The 15493-nt window shown below is 39.7% G+C and overlaps 1 protein-coding gene across 1 annotated transcript in view; it reads right to left on the reverse strand.

Annotated features, from left to right (window-relative positions):
• Positions 1–15493, reverse strand: part of LOC129502596 (rho GTPase-activating protein 20-like) — a 41556-nt gene that overhangs the window by 22982 nt on the left and 3081 nt on the right. The window contains exons 2-4 of the mRNA XM_055314321.1: positions 12069–12141; positions 3646–3955; positions 2546–2713 (exon numbers count right to left, since the gene is read on the reverse strand). The gene's annotated coding sequence lies outside the window, so the exon portion shown is untranslated. The remainder of the gene's footprint in view (positions 1–2545; positions 2714–3645; positions 3956–12068; positions 12142–15493) is intronic.

A 15493-nucleotide genomic window follows, 5' to 3' on the forward strand; every position in this document is an offset into this window, starting at 1 on the left:
AAATAAATAGACCTAATTTCAAATGTAGAGTCTGTCAATTACTAATATGGTAACCTGGGCAGAGCCATTAGACCTCTGAGCATCAAGGTTCTCCAAAATAAAAATAATCTGATCTCGCAGGGTAGTTGTAAGGTTGGACAAAATTAGGTACATAAAGTTTTTTAGCATAACATCTGACGTGTAGTAAGCCCCTCATAAATTATTAATGTAACTCAGATGAGTATAGCATTTTGCCAAATTATTACTAGCATGTCTTACCTATGACATGGCATAACTGGGATCTAGGGTGAAGGCAGTAAAAAAAGAGGGGGTTAGTTTTTTTCTCATGACCAAAAAATTTCTTGATATTTTGTTTGTGGGAGTCTTCTTTGTCTTCCATGTTTTGTGAATAATGCAAACAGAGATGGAGTAAGTAAACAGGTGACCTTCCATGACCTGCTCCCAGACGTTTATTGAGCAATTATGTTCTAGACTGGATATTTGATGCATTTGTGTTCAGGGTTGAGAGGATAGTGCACACAGTCGATTCTTTCTCCTACATTCCATCTGTCTGCTCCATCTTTTTTTTTTAAGATTTCTTTATTTATTCTTTATTTATTCTTTATTGTTATGAGAAACACAGAGAGGAGAGAGAAGCAGAGACACAGGCAGAGGGAGAAGCAGGCCCCATGCAGAAAGCCTGATGTGGGACACGATCCCAGGTCTCCAGGATCACGCCCTGGGCTAAAGGCAGCGCTAAACCCCTGAGCCACCCGGGCTACCCTGCTCCATCTTTCCTTTTTACTAAACTGCTAAGACAGAGCCCTGATACCATCCATCAGGACTATTGCCTCCCCTAACTAGTCTCCCTGCTTCCACTCTTGCTTACCCACCCATCTATTATCTACCAACAGTCAGAATAATTTGCTAGGAATATAAATCAGATTTGGTCAGTCCCCTAGTTAAAAATCCTTTGGCAAAATATTTCCACCTTTTTACCATGGCCTGTGAAGACCCTGTGTGACTAGACCCTTGAGCACAGTATCATATCTGATAGCATGGCCCATGCTCTAGGCTCTAGTCAAATCAGTCTTCCCTGAGCCCCTCTCTCTGAGGGGTCAGATTGTATGCACATAGGCTTGCAAGTCCCTCAGCCTCGACAGCTCAGGCACATTGTCTGGGAATGTGGCTGCTTCTCCTCTCATAGATTTGGTTTTAATGCTCCACCTCAGAGAGGCCCTCCTAGACTATTCCTCTCTAATAATGTTCCCACCCTCTCCGCACAGCCCCCATCCACCTTCTATCAGCAACACTAATCATTATCATCCCCCCTCTTATTTTTATCATTTGTAAGTCCCAGGCAGGAGAGACACTGGCCTGTCACATTGTCAATTGTATTTGCTGCAGGGACATGACACAAAACAAGACCTCCAGAAGTACTCATGGAATGAAGGACTCAAGTATTGGCAAACACAAAAGGAAAAAAAAAAAAGTAATGTTTTCTTATAGTAAGGGTTAATGAAGAAAGAGAAATTAAGGAGTCAATCCCATTTACAATTGCACCCAAAAGCATAAGATACCTAGGAATAAACCTAACCAAGGAGGTAGAGGATCTATACCCTAAAAACTATAGAACACTTCTGAAAGAAATTGAGGAAGACACAAAGAGATGGAAAAATATTCCATGCTTGTGGCTTGGCAGAATTAATATTGTGAAAATGTCAATGTTACCCAGGGCAATTTATACATTTAATGCAATCCCTATCAAAATACCATGGACTTTCTTCAGAGTTAGAACAAATTATTTTAAGATTTGTGTGGAATCAGAAAAGACCCCGAATAGCCAGAGGAATTTTAAAAAAGAAAACCATAGCTGGGGGCATCACAATGCCAGATTTCAGGCTGTACTACAAAGCTGTGGTCATCAAGACAGTGTGGTACTGGCACAAACACAGACACATAGATCAATGGAACAGCATAGAGAACCCAGAAGTGGACCCTCAACTTTATGGTCAACTAATATTCAACAAAGGAGGAAAGACTATCCACTGGAAGAAAGACAGTCTCTTCAATAAATGGTGCTGGGAAAATTGGACATCCACATGCAGAAGAATGAAACTAGACCAGTCTCTTGCACCAGACACAAAGATAAACTCAAAATGGATGAAAGATCTAAATGTGAGACAAGATTCCATCAAAATCCTAGAGGAGAACACAGGCAACACCCTTTTTGAACTTGGCCACAGTAACTTCTTGCAAGATACATCCACAAAGGCAAAAGAAACAAAAGCAAAAATGAACTATTGGGACTTCATCAAGATAAGAAGCTTTTGCACAGCAAAGGATACAGTCAACAAAACTCAAAGACAACCTACAGAATGGGAGCAGATATTTGCAAATGACGTATCAGATAAAGGGCTAGTTTCCAAGATGTATAAAGAACTTATTAAAATCAACAGCAAAGAAACAATCCAGTCATGAAATGGGCAAAAGACATGAACAGAAATCTCACAGAGAAATGCAATTTTTTTGAGAATCACAAGAGCACGAAACATGGTACACCTACTTGGTATTAGATATCAGCAACAAATTGCTGTACAAGAAAAGCTGCCGCTTCTGCCTCCTCCAGCCCCTCTTGAGTTCAACGGGGCCATGGATGAGCACAGTACGAGTGGCACCCTCAGATGATGTAGTGCTTTCGCTGTGGGTGTCCACCTCCACAGACGAGCTCTTCCTGCAATACATCAAACACAGAGCAGCTAGTTACTAGTCAAATACACAATATAGTTTAATGCCAAGTGTCAAGGTTTACACAACACTAAAATTTAGTCTCGACCCCCAAAGCAGAGCTCCAGAGCTCAGAATCAGGGATCCCTGAGTTACAGAAAGCTATAGAAAGAGGTGAGGTCACTTGAGGAACTGATGCTGAGGGAGGACAGTTGCAAGGACAAAGCCCTTGAGCATGCCAACACTTAGAGGTGTGGTGGAGAAAGAAGCAAAGCTAATCATGAGCCATTAGGCGGGCGAGAGCCAAGAAGCCAAAGGTAGAGCAGATTACAAGAAGGTGAATGAACAACAACAAACAGGACAACTTGTGGCCTAATATAAAATAAAACAATGTGTGAAGAATTAACTACAATTTGCTTTTATGTTAAGATAAAAATGAAGATAACTGAAGATTCTGGAAATTGATCCCCATCTTATCTAATTCAATATTCAAAATTGGGGTAAAAATTCTCAAAGATGAGCAAAAATACTGGAAACCTCAGAAAGTTTCTGAACACAAGAGTTTAGCTATTATTTGGCTGAGCTCTGACAGGACTTCCTGGTCAGAATAGGTAAAACAACTCAATTGAACAGAATGTAAAAATTCTTTCATAAATAGGACAGGTATTTTTATAGACCCGCTGAAAATTCTGTCTCATGGAGAGAGAGAGTTGGCTCTTTCGTGGAGCCAAGAAAGTATCTCCGCCTCCCCCAAGGATGTATAAAGCTTGCTCCCTTCTGCTCATCAGCACTGAATCTTACGAACAGGAGCAGCTTTTCAGGAAGCTGGTGCTGAAGTTACTTATTAGTTTCTATGTATTAGAAGAAACAAAAGAAAACACCACTTCCTGTTATTGCCAGTCTGTTTGGATGATCAGAAATAGTGTATCAGAAGATTACCTCATGCAGTGAAGCCTTGAATGACCACCTGTAAGTTCAGCATGCTTCCTGATTGACGTGAACATCCTTTTTTCTTCAATTCATGGGACGGGAAATCGAGTGAGTCTACAGCACTTGGCAGAGTACTGTCAAATGCTTGAAGCCTGAAGATTCCACAGTGGTCCGAGATCACTGACATTATGATGTCACAGATTCAAAGCTCATGTCATAACTGCCAAACTGACATACTGGTTTCCCTATCTTGGCCTCCAAGTTTTGATTTTTTAAAAGTTATCTTTTTATTTTGAGATAACTGTAGATTCATTTGCAGCTATAAGAAATAATACAGAGAGATAACATCAGTTTTTTACAGATGGAGTCTTCCAGAGATGCTTCCATCACCACAAGGGTCCTTCCTATTACCCGTTTACAACCACACAAATTTCTTTCCCCCTCCACCACCTCTTTAATCTCTGGCAATCACAAATCTGTTCTCCATGTGTATAATGCTGCCATTTCAAGAATGTTATACAGATGGGATCATATAGTTTATGACATTTGGGGATTTGCTTTTTTCCATTTGATGTAACTGGAAATTCATCTGGACAGCTGCAAGTATTCACAGTTCATTTCTTTGTGTCCCTTAGTAGTACATCATGATATGGATGTATCACAGTTTGCTTAACTACCTGTTGAAGGAGTTCAGGATTGTCTGCAGGTTTTGGCTGTCACTAATAAAGCTACTATAAACATCTGCATACAGGTTTCTGTGTCAGCATTAAGTCTTTACTTCTCTGGGCTAAATGCCCAGGAGTGCAAGAGCCAGGTCATATGGTAGCTGCTATGTTTTGTTTTTTAAGAAACTGTCCAACTGTTTTCCAGAATGGCTGTGCCATTTCACATTCTCCCCAGTACTGTATGAGTCATTCAGTTTCCCCTCATCCACACGAGCAGTTGGTGTTGTCATTTTAGCTATTCTGATAGCTGTGTAGTGTGATATCTCACTGTGGATTTCACTTGCATTTCCCTAATGGTTAGTGATACTAACCATTGATTTGCCACCTGGACATCTCCTTCAGTGTCACAGCACCTACAGGAGCCTGTTAAAAACATGTTACATGAAGACGGTGTTCCCTTTCCACTAGGAAACTAATGGTTTTACAGATGATGAGGCTCCTGCACATACAGGTTGGACTCTGAATCCAAGCAGCCGTGATGTAGCATGAAGGATTCAAATCCAGCTGACTCAGGAGGTCACGCAGCTTCCTGTGAGCTGCCCCCCCACCTTCCCACATGGACAGTGTCTTTCTTTGACAACTGTGGAGGACTGAAATTTGATCCTATGGACAAAGTTTGTGGTTTCCCTTACAGGCTCCTGTAACAGGCATGTGAAAACCTATCTTTTATTCCCCACTAGACTCTATGGACCTCAAGGAAAGAGTCTGTGTCTGATCTATCATTAAATTCTCACAAACATTGGCACGTCAGAGGAATAAAAAAAATTCTGTATTGAACAAGTGAATGAAATAGTTTTCTGGCAGGGATGGACAGGGAAAAAGGCATGACATAAAACAGTCTTTCTCTTATTTACTTCATTCATTCAACAGATAGTGTTAGAACCTGTACTAGGAGAAAGGCACTTGATAGGTCTGGGCAACAGGGAGCCAGGCCCAACTCTCACAAAACCAGGATTTAAATGAGGAGGGGGGGAGACAGAAATTAAACAGAGAATGCCATCAATAACTGCCTAACACAGCCTCTGGAAAGTACTGCAGAGGAAAATTAAAGAGTGAGATGAGAAATTTAGAGAGGGACTTGACACCTGATTTCAGTTATGGAGAGGAAGGCTTCTTTGAAGAGCTCATTTGAAATGACCTTTAAAGAATAATTTGGGATTACTTAGAAGAGAGAAAGAGGAAGGAAGGGGGAAGGGAGGGAAGATACATTTGTCAGTTGAAGGGACAGAATGTGACTGACAGATGTTTCAGAAACATGGAAGACTTTGCTGGATTGGAGACACAAGCAGAAGGTACAGGAGAGTGAAACCGGCCTGTAAATTAGGTAGAGGTGAGAGCACAAGTCCTGGTAGTCTTTTTAGACTTTATTAAGGCTTCTCATCTTAAAACCAAACTAACACAGAAGTGGCATGTAGATAGTGGCCTCCAGACTTCTCACCACTTTTATTTATTTTTTAAAAATATTTTATTTGGGATCCCTGGGTGGCGCAGCAGTTTGGCGCCTGCCTTTGGCCCAGGGCGTGATCCTGGAGACCCGGGATCGAATCCCACGTCGGGCTCCCGGTGCATGGAGCCTGCTTCTCCCTCTGCCTGTGTCTCTGCCTCTCTCTCTCTCTGTGACTATCATAAATAAATAAAAATTAAAAAAATTTTTTATTTGAGAGAGAGAGAGAAAGAGACAGTGCATGTGCACAAGAGATGGGGGGCAGAGAGAGAGAGAGAGAGAGAGAGAGAGAGGAAGAAGCACAAATGGCACTGAGTGTGGAGTCTGACCTGGGGCTCTGTCTCATGACCCTGATATCATAATCCTGAGCCGAAATCAAGAGTCAGAAACTTAACCAACTAAGCCACCAGGTGCCCCTTCTCACCACTTTTAAAGGACAAGTGCTAGTCTGGCCATGCTTGACTGTATTTAGAACCATGGAGGCTCATTGGGCAAGACTTTCTGGCCTCCCATCAAGCACCTGTCAAAATCTATTTCAGGTAAAAAATAATCTATTTCAGGTCAAAAATATAGGCAGACTTATCTCTGCACCTTCCCCAATTCTCAGATTGTGTCCCATTCTCTGCATCTCCCTTCAGGGAGGTTAGAGATTTAGAGGCCAGGAAAACCTCTCCTTTTAGAATCTAGTCCTGTTGGGATCCCTGGGTGGCGCAGCGGTTTGGCGCCTGCCTTTGGCCCAGGGCGCGATCCTGGAGACCCGGGATCAAATCCCATGTCGGGCTCCCGGTGCATGGAGCCTGCTTCTCCCTCTGCCTGTGTCTCTGCCTCTCTCTCTCTCTCTGTCTGTGACTATCATAAATAAATTAAAAAAATTTATATGTAAAAAAAAGAATCTAGTCCTGTTGATCAATTCTGATATGCATCAGACTCATTTGGAAGGCTTTTCAGGCACTCATTCTGAAACTGCCTCCCCCAGAGGTTCTGATTCATCAGATCTGGAAAAAGCTCTTTGAGTGATTCTTACATGTAACCAGGATTGTGAGTCACTGGTTTTCAGGAATTAATTGAGAAAGATACAGTGTTTGATAGCATCTTCTCCTTGTAGTAAAGCAAAGGAGAGAAAAGTTTGTCTGAGAAAGATAAAGGGAGCTTTGTTTTACCATGTCATAATTACCTTTGCAGTAATAGCTAAAGCTTAATTTCTTCCATAATACCATTGTTATTTATTTTAATTTGATGAATGAGCTCTAAATAGAATAGTGATAGGATCTGTTTTCTTTTCTTTTTAAAAGACTTTATTTATGTATTTATTCATGAGAGACACAGAATGAGAGAGAGAGAGGCAGAGACACAGGCAGAGGGAGAAGCAGGCTCCATACAGGGAGCCCGATGTGGGACTCCATCCCGGGTCCAGGATCATGCCCTGGGGTGAAGGCAGCACTAAACCGCTGAGCCACCTGGGCTGCCCTAGGATCTGTTTTCATCTATTTCACCGAACACCTATGTTTTCACCCTAAATATCAAATAGAAGAGATACTGTAAGGTGATCTTTATGCTCGTAACACCATACCATTGATCTATTGTCTCTTTTTGTCAATACCATACTGTTTTGATTACAGCTTTGTAATATATCTTGAAATCTGAGATTGTGATACCTCCAGTGTTTTTCTTTTTCAAGATTGCTTTGGCTATTTGGGGTCTTTTCTGGTTCCATAAATGCTTATGAATTACTTGTTTTAGTTCTGTGAAAAATACTATTGGTACTTTGACAGGGATTCCATCAAATCTGTAGATTATTTTGAGTATGGGACATTTTATTAATACTTGTTCTCTCATCAATAAGCATATTGGAATATTTTCCCATTTGTGTTGTTTTCAATTTTTTTCACCAATGTTTTATAGTTTTTCAGTATATATATAACTTTCACTTCCTGGTTTAACTTTATTTTTAGGTATCTTATTATTTTTGGTACAATTGTTAATGGGATTGTTTCTTAATTTCTTTTTGCTCTTCATTATTAGTGTATAGAAATGCAATGGATTTCTGTATATTGGTTTGTATCCTGTGACTTTCTACATATAGTACCATGGCACCTGCAAATAGTGAAAGTTTTACCTCTTCCTTACCCATTTGGATGCCATTTATTTATTTATTTTTTTGTCTGATTGCTGGGGCTAGGACTTCCAGGGCTATGCTGAATAAAAGTAGTGAGAGTGGAAATCCTTGTTTTGTTCTTGATCTTGGGGGAAAAGCTCTCACTTTTTCACCATTGAGTATGATATTAGCTGTAGTTTTTTTATATATGGTCTTCATTCTGTTGAGGTATATTCCCCCTAAACCTACTTTGTTGAGTTTGTATCATGAATGGATGTTGTACTTTTAAATGCTTTTCTGCATCTATTAAAATGATCATGGTTTTTTAACCTTCTCTTGTTGATGCGATGTATGATGTCAATTGATTTGTGAATATTGAATCACATTTGCATACTAAGAATAAATCCCACTTGATCATGGTAAATGATTTTTTAATGTATTGTTGGATTTGGTTGGCTAATACTTTGTTGAGGATTTTTGCATGTACGTTCATCAGAGATATTGGTCTGTGGTTCTCTTTCTTTCTCTGTAGTCTCTTTATCTGGTTTTGGTATCTGGCCTCATAGAATACATAGAAGCTTTCCTTCTTCTGTTTTTTGAAGTAGTTTGAGAAGAGTAGGTGTTAACTCTTCTTTATATGTTTGGTAAATTTTTTTTAATATTTTATTTATTTATCCATGACAGAGAGAGACAGAGGCAGAGACACAGGCAGAAGGAGAAGCAGGCTCCACACAAGGAGCCCGATGTGGGCCTCGATCCCAGGACTCCGGGATCATGACCTGAGTCAAAGGCAGATGATCAACTGCTGAACCACCCAGGTGTTCCTAAATGTTTGGTGAAATTTACCTGTGAAGGCATCTGGTCCTGGACTTTTGTTTTTTGGGAGTTTTTTGAGTACTGATTTGATTTCATTGTGGATAATCAGTCTGTTCAAATTTTCTATTTTTTCCCAACTCAGCTTTGAGAGGTTATATGTTTCTAGGAATTTATCCATTTCTTCTAGGTTGTCCAATTAGTTTGCATACATTTTCATAATATTCTCTTAAAATCCTTTATATTTTTGTGGTGTTGTTTGTTATTTCTCCTTTTTCATTTCTGATCTTGTTTGAGTCCTCTCTCTCTCCCTCTCTATCCTTTTTTTTTAAGGATTTTATTTATCCATGACACAGGCAGAAGGAGAAGCAGGCTCCATGCATGGAGCCCAATGTGGGACTCGATCCCGGGTCTCCGGGATCATGCCTTGAGCTGAAGGCAGATGCTTAATCACTGAGCCACCCAGGCGTCCCCCGCCCCTCTCTTTTTTATGAGTCTGGCTAAAGGTTTATCAATTTGGTTGATCTTTTTAAAGAACCAGCTCTCCTGGTTTCATTGATCTGTTCTATTGTTTTTTGTGGGTTTTTTTGTTGTTGTTGTTGTTGTTTGTTTTTTTAGTTTCTATTTCATTTATTTCTGCTCTAATCTTTATTATTTTATTTCTTCTGCTGGTTTGGGGTTTTATTTGTTCTTCTTTTTCCAGCTTCTGTAGTGTAAGGTTAGGTTGTTTATTTGATATTTTTCTTGCTTCTTGAGGTAGGGCTGGATTGCTCTAAACTTCCCTCTTAGAACAGCTTTTGCTGGATTCCAAAGTTTTTGGACCATTGTGTTTTCATTTTCATTGGTCTCCAAGTATTTTTAAACTTCTTCTTTGATTTCTTCTCTTAAAATTTTAAATCTTTGATTACATGTGTACATTGGAAAACATTATGTAATGGCAAGAGCATGAGGTCTGGAATCAAATTATGCAGTTTTAATCCTTCCTCATAATTTACTACCTATATGACACTGGGTAAACTAGTTACACTTCTGAAGCCTCACTGTTGTCATTTATAAAATCAGGATGGTGATAAAAGCAGCTTCATAGGGTTGTTATGAGAATTAAATGAGATCATACTGCAGAAATCTTAGTATGATACCTAACAGAGTAATCCTTCAAATGATTTAGTTATAAGAGACATTGAGACTTTTTATTCAGAAATAGTAACAATATCATGGGTATTCTCCATGACCAAAGATAGGGAGAGATTGTAATAGTGCCAACTGAGTAACTACAAATTGCCAAGTTCTTTGCCAGGCAGTTTATGGACATCATCTCATTTCCTTGTAGCAGGTTTGTGAGGTAAGAATCATTATTTCCACTTGGAGAAACTGAAGTTTAGTAAAGTTAAGTGACTGAAAACCACATACCTAATAATTCATAGAGTCAAGTTTGTCTAATTTCAAAGTCCTATAATTTTTCCTTGCCTAAACAATGTTTCCCTCCTGGAAGAGGAAATAAAATATATTTTAAGCCACATCCCATTTAGGTTGGCTCCCAAATATTTAATTGACACATAAGTGAGTGTTTTCATCAACTGTCAGTGTTCACATATGGTGCCCATGTCCCACTCAGTCTCTTCTCCCGAGAATGGCTGGTTGTGGAACCTAGAGCTACTGCTGGTACCATGAACTGACTGTCAGACAGGAAATTTGCATCAGCTCTCAATGTGGATAAGAGACTCCTGGTACTTTACAGAATGAGATCTTAGGTTTTAGACAGTCTGGGAGTAAGAGTCAGGACTGTGAAAAGTCTAATGATTCCCCTCCTAATGTCCATGGTTCACATCTCTTTGATAGATACCAGGCTATGAATTTGTGGCTAAACATTTCCACTGCCGTCTAAGCTTTATGCCCATCCTGGATCAGTATTATGGGTAATTTCTCTCCTGATTCTGGCACTCTGGATTTTCTACTACCACTAATTGATCTCTATAAAGAGGGAAAAAAGGGATGCCCAGGCCTTGACAGTGAGTGTTCACGCCACTACCCTTTGCTGCCCTCTACTGACCATATCTGGAAATTACATTTAACCTTCTAGGTCCTTGTCCCAAAGCAGAAATACTGCATTGAGTGAAACCAGGCACACAAAATTTGAGATGCACCAAACAACTAAGGAAGATATATTTTAATGTAATATTTTTAAAAGTCAATTTTCAAAAAATACATGATGAACAAAATACCGAAATGTACCCTAAAACAGTACTACTAGCTTATATGTACAAAGACCCTGCCATCCATCTTTTCATTCAAGAAAGAGGTTTAATACCACAGTGGAAAATCATGCTACCAGTGCTGATGAACCTTTTTCATCACTTGCATATATGGGAAAAAGACCCAGGAAATTTAGAATAAACTGAAAAAAAAGCGGGGGGAGAGAAGGTGCAAGTGGAACAGATATTGTAACAGTAGACTCCTGAGGAAAACAAGTAAGAGAATGGAAAAAAAAAATTAAGAAAACAAAACCAACTAACATCTTCAGAGTCAAGAAGCCAAAAAAGAGGTGGCTATGAAATAAGAACAAAGGCAGATAAAGATTTCTTGTATATTAAAGGTATCATCGACCAAATTGAATTTAAAAGAAAGTCTTGAAGATTGGTTCAAGGAATCCCATTTGACCTTGACACTTGGAACATTCATCTTTCAGTTTTAATGACCTACGGTTACCCTTTTTTTTTTCTCAACAAATAGAGCTATTTAGTCCTTCAGTAAGGAGTAATTTAATCATTGGAATAACGGAAATGCTATTTTAATTTGTAGAATCAACATACAAACAAAGCTTGGAAGACAACAACTGTAAAAGAGAATCTAATATTAACACTGATAATATGAAAAAATGGAAGTCTGAATATTAAAGCAGCAGAGAGATATGGAGGATAATGTCACAGATTTTTCTCACCTATTTATTTATATAGCAAGAAATCAATTATATACTGTCTAAAATTGATGTAACAAAATAGAGTTTAAGTATACTCTTTAAAATGATAATCATCAGAAATATCAAAGCAATGTAACTGGAAAAACATAGACATGGATGGATCAAAGAAATAAGTTTCTCATCTTCTAATAGATGCTACCTAAAGTTGATAAACAAGATAAAAGAAGTGCAAGTATTAACATATATTTCAGAGGTATTGTGATAACCACCAGGAGAACAGAAAATACTTAAAAATAGGGAGCTGGAAATGAGTCGGGGAACAAGTTCAAGCTGAGAATTTACTTTTCACTTGGTATCACTCTGTACTGCTTGATTTTTAAAACATGTGTATGTATTAATTTTAAGTATAAAAGTTAAAAGAAAAAAAAACAACTCAACTTTTTGCAGCTGCAGCTCTTGGCACCACTTCCTTCCCAGCTGCAATCTCTCTCCTTACACCAGTGGTCCAATCCTACAGAGATAGAAGGAGTAAAAGAGACTAGAAAAGTTTCTGTCCTGAAATTTAAGTTTTTTGGAATCTTTTTGGTTTGTGCTTAGGTTCTATCTTTTCAATGGTGCAACTCTTTGGAATACTAACTTTTGACTACTTTAATCTGTGATATCTAGAATCTCCTGAAAGTTTTGCTAAACTTTGTTATCCTTCTTTTACTTCTTGACAAAAGACTAATCCTGACTCATTGCCTCTTACTGTGATCACAGTATTTTATTTTCTTAGAATCTTGATTCTGGCGAACTACTGCTTTGCCTGGCCCAACTCAACCTGCCTAGGTAGGAATGAAATGTCTATGGAAGAGATGACAATTATCATTTTCAGAATAAATAAAATGTCATATATTAGTAAGTTAAACATAGTAATAAGGGAGTAGGGTGATGTTCATTATCCCATTCCTCATGCGTTTACAGAGGAGAGTATACTTCACTGTTCTGGAGAGAACAGACTTGGAAGAATTTGGGAGTAGAAGTTTTCTCTAGACTTGTGGTCTCACAATCTTGCACCAAAGTAGCCAAAACATGAGACACAAGACACAAGCAAATGAAGAAACCAGAATATCTATCTACATTTTTGAAGAAGGCAATAATGTCTCAAATGTCACTCTCTGAGAGAAAGTAGGTAATATATATGGAAGACCCCTGCACACATCACCAAAACAAAACAATAACAACAGCAAAAGCAAAGGAATACCTATATTAAACATGTGGAAGCACAACTATTGATGGGAACTTTCTGCTCAGTCATACAGATTCACAGGCCGTGGATTCAGTGCTGGTGCAGCTGGCTGGCTTGCCACCAGACTGAGACCAGGTCCTCGCTGTCTCCAGCATAGGTGCTACTAAGTTATCTGCTATGCTCTTTGGCCGATAGCAGTGTCAGATGACATTACATATTCACTTAATTGGAGTACCACAGTTTTGTTTGTGACAACTTCTATAGTGGAGATGCAGTTTCTTTTGTGACTGCTGACCCCTTGGAGACTAGAACTAGAGATTTGAACCAACTTTGAAGAGGCTGAAGAAGCTATACTCATTCCTGTGAAATCCCAGGACACAGCTGCAGCTGTAGGAACCTTGGCCCTGAGTAAAAGCCTCTGGCTGACACTGAGCCAATTGTATAAAATGGAGAGTGAGAGCATTTGGACTTTAATTTCTATGAGCTTTTATTTGCAAGGGGATTTAGTTTGTGGGGAAGTTGAGTAATAAAAATGAGTTTCATATTGTTCAAATTTGGGAAATTTTAATATTGATACAGTTCTCTGTGTTCATTTCATAAAGTCTGGTGAGCTATTTTGTTTTTTTAATTAATTTTTTATTGGTGTTCAATTTACCAACGTACAGAATAACACCCAGTGCTCATACCGTCAAGTGCCCCCCTCAGTGCCTGTCACCCATTCACCCCCACCCCCCGCCCTCCTCCCCCTCTACCACCCCTAGTTCGTTTCCCAGAGTTAGGAGTCTTCATGTTCTGTGTCCCTTTCTGCTATTTCCCACACATTTCTTCTCCCTTCCCTTATATTCCCTTTCACTATTATTTATATTCCCCAAATGAATGAGAACATACACTGTTTGTCCTTCTCCAATTGACTTATTTCACTCAGCATAATACCCTCGAGTTCCATCCACCTCGAAGCAAATGGTGGGTATTTGTCGTTTCTAATGGCTGAGGAATATTCCATTGTGTACATAAACCACATCTTCTTTATCCATTCATCTTTTGATGGACACCAGGGCTCCTTCCACAGTTTGGCTATTGTGGACATTGCTGCTAGAAACATCGGGGTGCAGGTGTCCCGGCGTTTCATTGCATCTGTATCTTTGGGGTAAATCCCCAGCAGTGCAATTGCTGGGTCATAGGGCAGGTCTATTTTTAACTCTTTGAGGAACCTCTGCACAGTTTTCCAGAGTGGCTGCACCAGTTCACATTCCCTCTGGTGAGCTATTTTGGACGACATGACTGGGCATAATTAGTGATAAGAAATAGAATCAGAGAGAGAATTTTCAGCTTAGTACTTTCTGACTCATGGTGCTAGTCTTTTGTGGGCAAAAAGCAAAATGCCCTTCAAGCAGTTCCAGAAGGACTCTGTGTAGGGAGAAGCAGACTTGGGGCCTGTGTGAACACAGCAGCACTGTGAGCATGCACCACTCGGCTGAGAGGGACAGCTGCCCTGGTCCCCTTCTGATGCCTGAGTACAAAGGGTTATGACATTGTTTCTCAGCCTTCCATCATGTGTGAACTGCCTTCGTGACTTTTCTACAAAAAGTGACATGCTTTTAAGTATTCAGCGTGGACTTTACAATCTTTGCTCAGGGTAATATGTGTTAAAACATGCTAGGAAAAAAAAAAACAGGTATCTTTCTGACTACAGATGAAAATACATACATAGGGATCCCTGGGTGGTGCAGCGGTTTGGCGCCTGCCTTTGGCCCAGGGCACGATCCTGGAGACCCGGGATCGAATCCCATGTCGGGCTCCCGGTGCATGGAGCCTGCTTCTCCCTCTGCCTATGTCTCTGCCTCTCTCTCTCTCTCTGTGTGACTATCATAAATAAATTAAAAAAAAAAAAAAAAGAAAATACATACATAATTACTAAAACTGAAAAAACAAAAGCCTCTGAGTATGCTACTTAAAACAACTCACATGATGCCAGCGGAATCCACAATGTAATATATTTAAAAAATTAAAAAGCTGGCAAATATTAGGAGGGATGCGTGTTATTCCCCTCTTCAGGATTCTACTCCAATCCTGATGACAGAACATGGTTTTGGAGAAGAGATTTGGGTTCGCTGTCTTCACTTTCTCACACCATCCCAAGCAACGTAGAACAGACCTTTTTTTTAAAATTTTTTAAATTTTTATTTACTTATAATAGTCACAGAGAGAGAGAGAGGCAGAGACACAGGCAGAGGGAAAAGCAGGCTCCATGCACCAGGAGCCCGATGTGGGATTCGATCCCGGGTCTCCAGGATCGCGCCCTAGGCCAAATGCAGGCGCCAAACCACTGTGCCACCCAGGGATCCCAGAACAGACCTTTTTAAGACCTATAGAAGCTGTGTAAAGCTTTTGTACTTAAAGAGCTTCTTGGTCCCCTATTGGAATGGGCTTGAGTGAGGACAACTGCAGTTGTCTGGCCATCCCATGGCTTGTTTATGGAGGTGCAGCAAGCCCTATTTTTGCTAAAGGTCTAAGCTTCTATCCAGCTTTACTAGGGAACCCTATAATTTGGATGATAACATACATCTCAATCGCCTTCTTTCTCCCCTCTTTCCCAAACTGGTTCCAACCCATAAAGAAGCCCAAATTCCAACAC

This window comes from Nyctereutes procyonoides, unplaced genomic scaffold, assembly GCF_905146905.1.
Source record: "Nyctereutes procyonoides isolate TBG_1078 unplaced genomic scaffold, NYPRO_anot_genome, whole genome shotgun sequence".
Classification (NCBI taxonomy): Eukaryota; Metazoa; Chordata; class Mammalia; order Carnivora; family Canidae; genus Nyctereutes; species Nyctereutes procyonoides.